The 13,284-nt window shown below is 35.2% G+C and overlaps 1 protein-coding gene and 1 pseudogene across 3 annotated transcripts in view; one reads left to right on the forward strand and one right to left on the reverse strand.

The window, feature by feature from the left end:
• The window catches only part of ERC1 (ELKS/RAB6-interacting/CAST family member 1), a 563,373-nt gene that overhangs the window by 62,406 nt on the left and 487,683 nt on the right, over positions 1–13,284 (reverse strand). The window lies entirely within an intron of this gene.
• On the forward strand, positions 20–395 carry LOC148163679 (small ribosomal subunit protein eS26 pseudogene; annotated as a pseudogene).

The following is a 13,284-nucleotide window of genomic DNA, read 5'->3' on the forward strand; positions in this document are numbered from 1 at the left end:
TTGGGTGCTTGCTTCCAGTATGGCCAAGAAAAGAAGGAACAATTATCATGAAGAAAAGTGCTGCCACCCGTGTGCAGCTTATTCATTGCACCAACTGTGCCTGATGTGTACCCAAGGAGTAGGCCATTAAGACGTTCATTGTTTGAAATACAGTAGAGGATGAAGCCATCAGGACATTTCTGAAGCAAGGGTCTTTGACACCTTCATGCTTCTCAAGCTGTAAGTGAAATTACATTACTGCAGGAATTACATTACTGCAGGAATTACATTACTGCCATTCACAGCAAGGTAGTCAGGAATGATATTCGTGAAGCCTGGACTGGAAGGACCAAACACCCCCATCCTGATTTAGACCTGCAGGTGCTGCCCTATCATCTCTGCCAGAGCCAATGTAAGGAGCTGAGATTTTAAGTCTGAAGAAAAGCTATCCTCTGGAAAAAAATAAAATGGAAATTATACTTAAAAAAAAAGGGAAAGAAAAAGAAAAAAGTTAAAGATAAAATCTGGCCACAGACCATCCTAAATTATGAAGGAAAAGAGAATGGTAGGTTGAATTTAGAATGATAAAGGTAGATAAAACATGGTGAAAAAAATTGGGGCATGATTATCATTAGGAAATAAAAGCAGTATTCTATTTCTATGATAATGTTGATAGAGCTTTCAAATCTCACTAGCATGCACTACTTTATCTTACTATATCAACTATTATAGCCCACAAAGTATATAACATAGTTGTAGTTTGAATTTGGCAAAAACTGTAGCCTACAGCAAAGGTCCTAGAATTCGGAGAATATCTGTAAGCTATCACAAAGCATGTGGGCTTCAGAAAATGTTGATTTTTAGGAATAGTGACTAACCTTAAAAATACATAAAGTTGGTGTTAAAAATACATAAAATTGGTGTTAAAAATACAGAGATTTGGTTTCAAACAATTATATCCTGCTCCCATCAGCATTCCTTTGATGTATCCATTAAAAATGTTCTAAAACTAAAAATGAAGGCTGACTGTATTATACTTCAAGGACCATGCAGAAGCCATAGAGAAGTGAGTGCTGGCTCTGTGTATGTCACCAAATAACACTTAACTGTTTGTATGGCAAATTATGGATTCACAAACAACATTCACACTCATTATACTGCCCTAAGAGAAATAGGATAGTTATCATCACACTTGTTTAGGAGATGAATAATTCAACTGAGGTTCTAAGAGGTTAATGAATCACTTGAAATCTCTGACCTTCATTCAATGCTTTTTTAATTATATCAAACAGCTGTCTACATTTTTCTTGGATAGTTCATGTGAAACAGAAAAACGGACATATTTGAACTTTGAGGAATTTAATTTCTCAGTGCATTAGGGCCAGAAAAATGATAGTTGATCCTAATAGTAAGTCTGTTAGAGAAAAACAACTTTGGCAGTTGAAAGATTGTGCTAAAAGTTCTGTCCAAGTCATGTAAACAGATCAACATTGTCCCATAGTTATTCTGGAAAGCCCAAAACACATCAAGGAGGAATGATGTGCATGAGACCTTTGTTTACGGAGGAATAATTATTTGTGTAACCAATTTTTTCTCTGTCTCACTCCTTGCTGTGAGATAAGGCTGAATAGGTACAGATGACTGGCACCTCTCTTAGCTGAGTAAGTTTGGGATCTGGTGAGGCTGGTGAGAATGCTGGTGCACAATGCTTGTTTCTCTGCTCTGTTCATCAGGACTGTTATGTTTGGGGGGAAAGAGGAAAGCAGAAAGGAGAAAACATCCACTGTTGCAAGAAAATATTACTATCCCCACAGGAAATGCAGCAAAACCACATACCAAAAAGTATTCTCACTCCCAACTACTACACACAATCCAGCAAAGTGCCTTAACAAAATTACACATGTACCTTTACATAACAGAACTACGAATGTGAAAGAAATACTTCCTGGCAGCAAAGAATCCTAGCTCTCTTCTAGTCTAAGCAGCAAAGTGCTATTCCAAAGCTAAAAAGATTAACAACCAGTTGAACAGAAAGAAAAGAAAAGAAAAGTTTCTTAGGTTTTAAAGATTCAAATAAAAGCTTCTTGAGGTCCCAAGCCATCCTGTTGTTTTCCCTGGCTATGAGTTAGTGAGTTACTACTGACCTGCGGAGTATATATATCATCAGCTCTTCTCAAGATATAATGTTTCAGCAGATGGCCCGTAAAGAAAATCACAGGGGACTACTTCAGTGTTTACTTTATTTCTCTTTAAAATGTCAAGATCTAAGAGGGAAGTTCATAGCGATAAATGCCTACCTTAAAAAACAAGAAAAGTCTCAAATAAACAATCTAACTTTACACCTCAAGGAACTAGAGAAAGGACAAATAAAGTCCAAAGTTAGTAGAAGGAGGATACCAAAGATTTGAGCAGAAATAAATGAAACAGAAACTAAAAAGACAATAGAAAAAAAAATCAACGAAACTAAAAGTGGTTTTTTTGAAAAGATAAACAAAATTGACAAACAATAGCTAGACTCTCCAAGAAAGAAAGGAGAGAGGATTCAAATAAAATCAGAAATAAAAGAGATGTTACAACTGATACCACAGAAATACTGGGCACAATTATATGCCAAAAAATTAGACAATCCAGAAGAAAATGATAAATTTCTATAAACATACAAACTACCAAGTTTAAATCATGAAGAAATAGAAAATCTAAAATATTGGGAAGGAGATTGAATCAGTAATCAAAACCCTCCCCAAAGAGAAAAGCCCAGGACCAGATGGTTTCACTGGTGAATTCTACCAAACATTTAAAGAATTAACAGCAATTCTTCTCAAACTCTTCAAAAAAAAAAAAAAAAAAAAAAAAGAAGAGTGGGAACTCTTCCAAACTCATTTTATGATAAAACCAGAAACAAAAAATGCCACAAGAAAAAATAATTACAGGCCAATATCCCTGATGAATATAGACATTAAAATACTCAAGAAAATATTAGCAAACTAATTTCAACAATACATTAAAAGGATCATACCCCTGGATCATACCCAATTGGGATTTATTCTAATGATGCAAGGATGTGTCAACATTTGCAAAATTAGTCAACACATCACACTAACAAAATGAAGGATAAAAATCATATGATCATCTCAATAGAGGCAGAAAAAGCATTTGACAAAATTAAACATTCATTTATGATAAAAACTCTCAACTAAGCAGGCATAGATGGAACATACCTCAACATAATAAAGGCCATATATGACAAGCCCACAGTTAACAATTCAGCGACAAAAAAAATGGGAGTGTTTCCTCTAAGATCAGTACAAAACAAGAATGTATTATTAATAACACTTTTCCAGCACAGTATTGGAAGTCCTAGCCAGAGCAATCGAACAAGAGAAAGATATAAAAGCCATCCAAATCAGAAAGATGTAAACCTGTCACTATTTGCAGATGACATAACATATACAGAGAACCTTAAAGACTATACCAAAAACTTTACAACTAATAAATGAATTTTATAAAGTTGTAGGATACAAAATCAATACACAAAAACCTTTTGTGTCTCTATACACTAATAATAAACTATCAGAAAGAGAAATTAAGGTAACCATCCTATTTACAATTACATCAAAAAGAATAAAATACCTAGGAACAAATTTAACCAAGGAGATAAAAGACCTGTCTACTGAATACCATAAGACATTAATGAAAGAAATCAAAGAAGACACAAATAAATGGAAATATATCCCACGCTCATGGATTGGAAGAACTGATATTGTGAAAATGTCCGTATTACAAAAAGTAATCTAATCTAGGATTCAATGCAATCCTTATCGATTTTCCAATGACATTTTTTCACAGAAAGAAATAATCTTAAAATATGTATGGAACCATGAAAGACCATGAATAGTTAAAGGTAATCTTGAGAAAAACTAAAGCTGGAGAAAGTCAATATTCAAGAAGTATTCACTGAATGCCTATTACTTGCCAGACAACACTTAAGTGACCTCTACTGTCACTTTATATTGCTCCTTGTTGATTTAAGACTAATAAAATAATTTCAAGACAGAGAGCATTCCTAGAAATAAAGATATTTAATAATAACAAGAAGAACAGTTTAGCAAGAGTACAAAGCACGCATAAATGGGTGTGCAAATAACAATAATAATAGTTTCCAAATACACAAAGCAAAAATTGAAGAATTCCAAGGACGAACAGAAAAATTCTGATTATACTCAAGGATCTTAATATTTCTTTCTCAACAACTAATAGACTGGACTCTCCCACCCTATAAGTTTTTTTAGTAAAGTCATGGAATATCTGAACAACTTTATCAACTACCTGGACCTACCTGATATTTATAGAACACTATATGTAATAACCAAAGGATACCATTCCTTTCGGGAACACATAGTATGTTCACCAAAGTGGACCATATTCTGGGCCATAAAACAAAAGTCTCAGAAAATGTAGAATATTAAAATAATATAAAGTATATTCTCTGATCACAGTGGTATTAACCTAGAAATCGAAAAAAATATGACCTAGGAAAAAACTCCCAAATTTGAAACTAGACACTTTTGCAAATCTACAGGAAAAAGAGAAGATATTTTTATTTATTTATTTTTTTAAAAAAGATTTTATTTATTTATTTGACAGAGAAAGAACACAAGCAGGGGGAGCAGGAGAAACAGACTCCCCTCTGAGGAGAGAGCCCAATGCAGGACTCGATCCCAGGACCCTGGGATCATGACCTGAGCCAAAGGCAGACACTTAACCAACTGAGCCACCCAGGCACCCCAAAGAAGATCTAATTAAATGGAAAAATAGTATATTCATGATTTGAAAGACTTAATAATGTTAAGATGTTAACTGTCCCCAAATTGGTTTACAGAATCAATGCAATCTCAATATCCCTCCTGCAGGATTTGTCATAGAAAATGACAAACTGGGTTGCCTGGGAGGCTCAGTCAGTTAAGCGTCTACCTTCAGCTCAGGTCATGATCCCAGAGTCCTGGGATTGAGTCTTGTATCAGGATCCTTGCTCAGTGGGGAGCCTGTTTCTCCCTCTGCCTGCCGTTCCCCCTGCTGTGCTCTCTATTTCTCTCTCTAACAAATAAATCTTAAAAAAAAAAAAAAACAACAAACAAATTTATATGAACCTTGACCCCTATCTTAATATACACCAAAATTAACTTGAGATAGATTATAGAACTAAACATGGAAGCAAAACAATAAAGTGTCTGGAAAAAGGAAAAAAAAAGAGGGGAATATTTTAGCTCTATGTGTTATGCAAAAGTTTCGTAGAACTCAGAAAACAATAACCTTTAAAAACTGATAAATAAGACTTCAATAAATTAAAGACTTCTGATAATGAAAAGACACCATTAAAAAACTGAATAAACAAGCCACAGACTAGGAGAAAATATCTGCAAAATATTTATCTCAAAAAGGACTGGTATCTAGGCCATATGAAGAATGCCTACAACTTAATAAGATAAAATCCAATTAAAAATACACATTTGAGCAGATACTTCAGAAAGGACTATATACAAATAGCCAGTCAACACATGACAAAGTGTTCATCACTAACCAGTGGCAGAATTAAAATGAAGACCACAATGAAATACCTCTACACAGCCATAAAAATGGTCAAAATTAAAAAGATGGAAAGTATCAAATGTTTAGAAGGATATGGAGCAACCAGAAATCTTATTATGATGTTGCTGGTGGGAGCATAAAATGATATAACCACTTTGAAAAAGTAGCAGTTTCTTATAAAACTCAATATTATAACTATTACATAATGAAGGCAAGTCCATTTGTAGGTAGTTACCTAAAGAAATAAAAGCATATGTCCACCAAAAGATATGTATAAGAATGCTCATGGTAGCTTTACCCATAACTGTCTCAAACTGGAAACAAGCCAGGTTATTCAAGAGATCCAAATGAACTGCGCTCAGTCATCATACAACGGAATACTACTCAGCAATAAAAATGAACAAACTACTTCTACAATTAAGAAAATGAATGAGTTTATTTTATTTTAATTCAAGTGTAGTTAACATACACTGTTGTAAAAGTTTCAGTGATTCAACAATTCTATACACTACTCAGTGCTCATCATGATAAGTGTACTCTTACTCTCCTTCACCTATTTCACCCATCCTCCATCTCCCCCCCCTCTGGTGACATCAGTGTGTTCTCTACAGTTAAGAATCTGGTTTTTGGTTTCTCTCTCTCTCTTCCTTAATCATTTGTTTTGTTTCTTAAATTACACATATGAGTGAAATCATATGGTATCTGTCTTTCTCTGGCTTATTTGGCTTAGCATTATACTCTGTCGTTCCATCCATTTTGTTGCAAATGGTAAGATTTCATTCTTTTTATGACTAATATTCCATTACACACATACAGACACACACAGACACACACACACTATCTTCTTTGTCCATTCATCTATTGATGGACACTTGGGCTGCTTCCATAATTTGGCCATTGTAAATAATGCTGCAATAAACACAAGGGTGCATATATCCCTTCAAATTAGTGTTTTTGGCTAAATACCCAGTAGTGTGATTACTGGATCATAGGGTAATTCCATTTTTTTCCATGCCCAGTATGGAGCCTAAGGTGGGGCTTGAACTCAAAATCCTGAGATTAAGACCTTGAGCTGAGATCAGGAGTCGGATGCTCAATTGACTGAGCCTTTCAGGAGCCCCATGGTAGTTCCATTTTTAATTTTTGAGGAATCTCCAATACTGTCTTCCACACTGGCTGCACAAGTCTGCATTCCCACCAATGGTGCACCAGGTTTCCTTTTTTTCCCACATCCTCATCAGCACTTGTTATTTCCTCAGCTTTTGATTTTGGCCATTCTGACAGGTGTGAGGTGATATCTCATTGTGGTTTTGATTTGCATTTTCCTGATAATGAGTGATATTGAACATCTTTTCATGTGTCTGTGGGCCATCTGGATGTCTTCTTTGGAGAAATGTCTATTCATGTCTTCTGCCCATTTTTAATTGGATTATTTGTGGTTTTTTTGGTGTTGAGTTATGTATAAGTTCTTTACATATTTTGGATACTAACACTTTCTCAGATATGTTATTTGCAAATATCTTCTCCCATTCAGTAGGTTGTTTTTTAGTTTTGTTGGTTGTTTCCTTTGCTGTGCAGAAGATTTCAATTTTGATGTAGTCCCAATAGTTTATTTTTGCTTTTGTTTCCTTTGCTTCAGGAGACATGTCTAGAAAGATGTTGGTATATCCGATGTCAGAGAAATTACCACCTGTGCTCTCTTTAAGGATTTTTATGGTTTCGGGTCTCACATTTAGGTCTTTAAATCCAAAAAAAATGAATGAATTTTAAATGTATTATGCTGAGTAAAAGAAGTCTTACACAAGAGTACAGACTGTAAGATTCCATTTATATGTGGTTCTAGAACAGGAAAACTAAGTTACATCAAATAAATGCACAAACATTAACTGTGTTTGCCTCTAGGTGTGAGAGTAGATACAGACTGGGAAAAGGCAAGAGAAAATTTTCTTGGGAGATGTTAATGTTCTGCATCAGGGGTTGGCAAACTCCAGTGGTCAAATGGTCTACATCCAGGAAGCTGTCATTTTTGTATGCCTATTGGCAAAGAATAGTTTTTGCATTGGTTGGAAAATGGTTTTTTTTTTAATGCTTGGAAAAAATTATTTCATGATGTATGAAAATTTTATGACATTCAAATTGCAGTGACTATAAATAAAGCTTTATTGGAACAGAGCCATTCTTATTTAATTACTTATTGTCCACTGATGCTTTTTCACTATAGTGGCAGACTTCAGTAGTTGCTACAGAGACCTAAATATTTACTATGTGACTTTTTTTTTAACTAGGCTCCATGCCCAGCATGGAGCCCAATGCAGGGCTTGAACTCACAACTGTGAGATCAAGACCTGAACCAAGATCAAGAATCAGACACTCAACCAACTGAGCCACCCAGGTGTCCTTACTGTGTGACTCTGAAAAAGTTTGGTAACCCCTTTCTATATCTCAATAGGGGTTTAGGTTACACAATATGCATATACATTAGTCAAAACTCATAGAATAGTGTAACTTAAGATTTGTGCATTTCACTAACAAAAAAAAGAAACCCATAAACTGATTTTGAATTTTAATTAATATGCATGGGGTGATGTATACAAGTGTCTCTTAACTTACTTTAAAATACATGAAAAAATGAGATTGATTGATGTACAGATGGAAAGATATGATAAAGTAAATACAACAAAATAATTAGAAACTCTGGGTTTAAGATACAATTTTTTTCAACTTTCCTATGCTTTGGAAAATTTTCATAATAAAATGTTGAAAAAAAAAAAGCAAAGACCCCAGTTCACTGAAGCTGATAAAATTACTTTAAAAACCCTTGTTCAGAGTGTTTTTGTAAATGCTAATTTCTAAAAGGTGGTTCCTAAACTTAGTGTGTCAACTCACTTAAAAACTACTCCTATGGGGTCCTTGGGTGGCTCAGTCAGTTAAGCATCTATCTGCATTCGGCTTGGGTCGTGATCCCAGGGTCCTGGGGTAGAGCCCTGCATCGGGCTCCCTGCTCAGCGGAGAGCCTGCTTCTCCCTCTCCCTGCTGCTCTGCTGACTTGTGCTCTCTATCTCTTTGTCAAATAAATAAATAAGGGGCGCCTGGATGGCTTAGTCATTAAGCGTCTGCCTTTGGCTCAGGTCATGATCCCAGGGTCCTGGGATAGAGCCCCCCATCAGGCTCCCTGCTCTGCGGGAAGCCTGCTTCTCCCTCTCCCACTCCCCCTGCTTGTGTTCCCTCTCTTGCTGTGTGTCTCTCTCTGTCAAATAAATAAACAAAATCTTTAAAATCAATCAATCAGGGCGCCTGGGTGGCTCAGATGGTTGGGCGTCTGCCTTCAGCTCAGGTCATGATCCCAGGGTCCTGGGATCGAGTCCCACATCGGGCTCCCTGCTTGGCGGGGAACCTGCTTCTCCCTCTGCCTCTGCCTCTCTCTCTCTGACTCTCATGAATAAATAAATAAAACATTAAAAAAATCAAATCAAATCAATCAATCAATCAAATCAAATCAAATCTTGGGGTGCCTGGGTGGCTCATTTGGTTGAGCGACTGCCTTCGGCTCAGGTCATGACCCTGGAGTCCCAGGATGGAGTCCTGCAACAGGCTCCCTGGCAGCAGGGAGTCTGCTTCTCCCTCTGACCCTCCCGCCTCTCACGTGCTCTCTCTCAAATAAATAAATAAAATCTTAAAAAAAAAATTAAAATCTTTAAAAAAACCCACAAAACTACTCCTGTAGCTGCTAGGCTGCCTAAATAAAGCCTTGGTAATAAGTTGTGGACCTTTGTTAAAATAAGCCCCAATGTGAGCATATTTAAAAATAATATATTATGTAAATGACCCTTTTGAAGGGGCTTCCTATCCTAAGCAGTTCAACTCAAGGAAGCCCAGCAAACAGCACAAATTCTTTAATATGCTAATAGATAAACTACTAAAATAAACAAATAAATAGCCCTGTTCCCAAGCAGAGAACAAAAGGCTAAACAAGCTCAATCGTTTTTCAAAACTTTGAGATATTTATCTGGGAAAGAAGGATGTCTCTCTTTCTTACTTCACTAAGATGTAAAATGTTTTAAATAATATTCAGTGCGTATTTTGAATATATTTTGCCAGAAGATACTATCAGCTGGTTTTTACATTTTCTAAAAACTTTTTTTAAATTGTGGTAAAAAAACTGTAGTAAAACACACATAAGTTTCCATTTAACCATTTTTAAGTGTACAGTTCAGTAGTGTTAAATACGTTCACATTGTTGTGCAACCAACCTCTATTTTTCATCTTGCAAAACTGAAGCTCTATTCCCATTAAACAACTCCCCACTTCCTTCAATGATTCTGTTTTCAATATTTTTTTGCCTTGAATAAAATCTGATTAAAAACATAGCTTCCATTTTGATTTGGAAAATTAATTGAAAAAATGAATTTCAATTCAGAAATTTATTTTATAGAAAACAATTTATTTTCCCCAAGAATAGGACTCTTCCTTAAACATGGAGAGACTTACTAAACAGAATAACAGGATGTGAGTGCCAGGTTTAAAAAGAGCATATAAGCTTGGAGTTATATGGAGTTTCTATACTATATGTTATTGATATTTGAAGCAAGGAAGGCATATTATAGCTACATAAAGAAATATATCTAGGATTTATAATTTTTTTGGAAAATGCATTTGTAGTCTACTAATTTAAGATGCATTACCACAAAGATTAAGATTAACACCTAGGAAAGTAGTTACACCAGAGGGGTTAACTGATAAATTTTATGAAACCTTTAAGGAAGATATTGTACCTATTCTCTACAATCTCTTTCAGAGGATAGAAGCACATGGAATACTTACTAACTCATTCTATGAGGCCAGCTTTACCAAAACCAGGCAAAGACATTACAAGAACAGAAAACTACAGACCAGTATCTCTCATTCACACAGATGTAAAAGCCCTCAACAAAATATTTGCAAATTGAATCCACCCATGCATAAAAAGAATTATACACCAAGTGAGATTTATCCCAGGTATGCAAGGCTGGTTCAACATTTGAAAATCAAGTAACTGTAACCCATCACATTAACCCAGGCAAAAGACGAAAAATCACATGATTATATTAATAGATGCAGAAGAAGCACCTGACAAAATTCAACACACATTCATGATAAAAGCTCTCAGTAAACTGGGAATAGAGGGGAACTTCCTCAACTTGATAAAGAATATCTACCAAAATAAATAAATAAATAAAAAGATAGTTAACATCGTACTTAATGGTGAGAAACTTGGGGCTTTCCCACTAAGATCATGTACATTTAAGGCTAGTCCCTGCACAACTTCTTTTCAGTACTATACTAGGAGTTCTAGTTAATGCAATAAGACAAGAACAGGAAATAAAATATACATGGACTGGGAAGGAAAAAATAAAATTGTTTTTGTTCAGAGATGACTAGTAGAAAATCCAAATGAATGAAGAGCAGCAACAACAAAAACTCCTGGAACTGATAAGCAATTACAATAACAAGGTTGCAGGGTACACGGTTTATATAAAAAAGTCAACTGCTTTCCAATATACCAACAATGAGTAAGTGGTATTGGAAATAAAAAACACAATACCATTTACATAGCATCGCCCAAAATGAAATACCTAGGTATAAATCTGACAAAATATGTATAAGATCTATATGAGGAAAACTATAAAACTCTGATGAATGAAATCAATGAAAAACTAAACAAACGGAGAGATAGTCCATGTTCATGGATAAGAAGAATCAATATTGTCAAGATGTCAGTTCTTCCCAACTTGATTTCTAGATTCAGTGCAATCCCAATTAAAATCCCAGCAAATTATTTTGTGGATACTGGAAAACTGACTATAAAGTTCATATGGAGGGGCCAAAGACAGAAAATAGTCAACATAATTTTGAAGGAGAAGATGAAGTTGGAAGACTGACACTACCTGACTTCAAGCCTTACTATAAAGCTACAGTAACCAAGATAGTGTGGTACTGACAAAAGAACAGACAAATAAAGCAGCCCAGAAAGAGACCCACATACATAGAGTCAACTGATCTTTGGCAAAGCAGCATAAGCAATACAACTAAACAAAGACAGTCTTTCAACAAATGAACCTGGAACAACTGGACAGCCACATGAAAAGAGATCAATCTAGGCACAAACCTTACACTTTTTACAAAAACCAACTCAAAATGGATCACAGACCTAAACATAAAAGGTAAAGCTATAACATTTCTGGAAAATAATACAGGAGAAAACCTAGGTGATCTTTGGTATGGCAATGACTTTTTAGACATGACAGGCATGATCCATAAAAGAAGTAACTGATAAGCTCAACTTCATTAAAATAAAAAACTTCTCTGTGAAAGACAATCTCAAGATTGAAGACAAGCCACACACTGGGAGAAAATATTTACAAAAGACATATTTGATAAAGAACTATTATCCAAAATATACAAATAACTCTTGAAACCCAGCAATAAGAAAACAACGGATTTAAAAAATGGGTCAAAGACCAACACCTTAACAGACACCTCACCAAAGAAGATACAGAGCAAATAAGCATGTGAAAAGATGGTCTACAACATATGTCATCAGAGAAATAAAAATAAAAAATAAAGAGATACCACTACACACCTATTAGAATGGCCCAAATCCAGAACATTGATAACACCAAATGCTGCCAAGAATAACAGGGACTTTCATTCATTGTTGGTGGGGATGCAAATGGTAATAGTCACTTTAGAAGACAGTGGCAGTTTCTTGCTTACAAAACTAAACTCACTCTTACTATAAAATCCAGCAATCATGGTCCTTGGTATTTATCTAAAGGAGTTGAAAACTTACATCCACCCAAAACGTGCACACAGATGTTTATAGCAGTTTTGCTCATAATTGCAAAAACTTGGAAGCAACCAAGATGTCCTTTAGTAGGTGAATGGATAAAGTGTGGTACATCCAGACAATGGAATATTACTCAGTTACAAATTAGTCTAATAATACATACTAAATGGGATGAGTATGCCACCCCAAAATATGCCCCTTTGGCATTAAGGGTTGTTTTGAGCTAAAAGCACATAGCTCTCTGCCAATCTTCCTTTTTGTCATAAGGCAGGACATATATTTCCCTTTGTAAAGGTCTCTCTCTCCTCTACCAGGAAAAGAACAACTTCAAAGATAACTCTTATTACTTGAGACTCTTACTTGCAACAAACCTTACTAAATAACCCTTATTTACCATATATTCCCAAGTCACCTTCCTATAGTTTACCCTCTCCCCAGAAGCCTTGAATTTGTTTAGCTTCTTCTCCACAATTTATCTCCCTTTGTTATAATGATATATAAACCCCAAATTCTAACTGCCTCCTTGGGTTACAATTGTTGTAAGCTCCTGGGCATTCAAGCAAAATTGAATCTGGTTTTTTTTTTTTTCTTTTCTGTTAATCAGTCTTTTATCAGTTTGATTCACAGGTGCCAGTCACTGAATGTAAGAAAGCAGAGGAGAAAGCTTTTCCTTCTCTACGTTACTATGGGGTCTTTCTACTTGTTAAGTTAGGTTTTTACAAGGGGTTTCTTTTTGATATTCTTCATTAATTTTTTTTCTTAAATTGTAATTTAATATTCTTACTCTCTTTTCTCTTATAATTAGTATGAATAAAAAAGCATAATAACCTTTAAAAAAAAACTGTCCTATGTTTCCTTACTGGAAGTGGGTCAAATTTTGGCTTAGTCAGACT

This window comes from Eumetopias jubatus, unplaced genomic scaffold, assembly GCF_037043125.1.
Source record: "Eumetopias jubatus isolate StellerSeaLion01/CBP00866 unplaced genomic scaffold, mEumJub1_p1.0 scaffold_8, whole genome shotgun sequence".
NCBI lineage: Eukaryota > Metazoa > Chordata > Mammalia > Carnivora > Otariidae > Eumetopias > Eumetopias jubatus.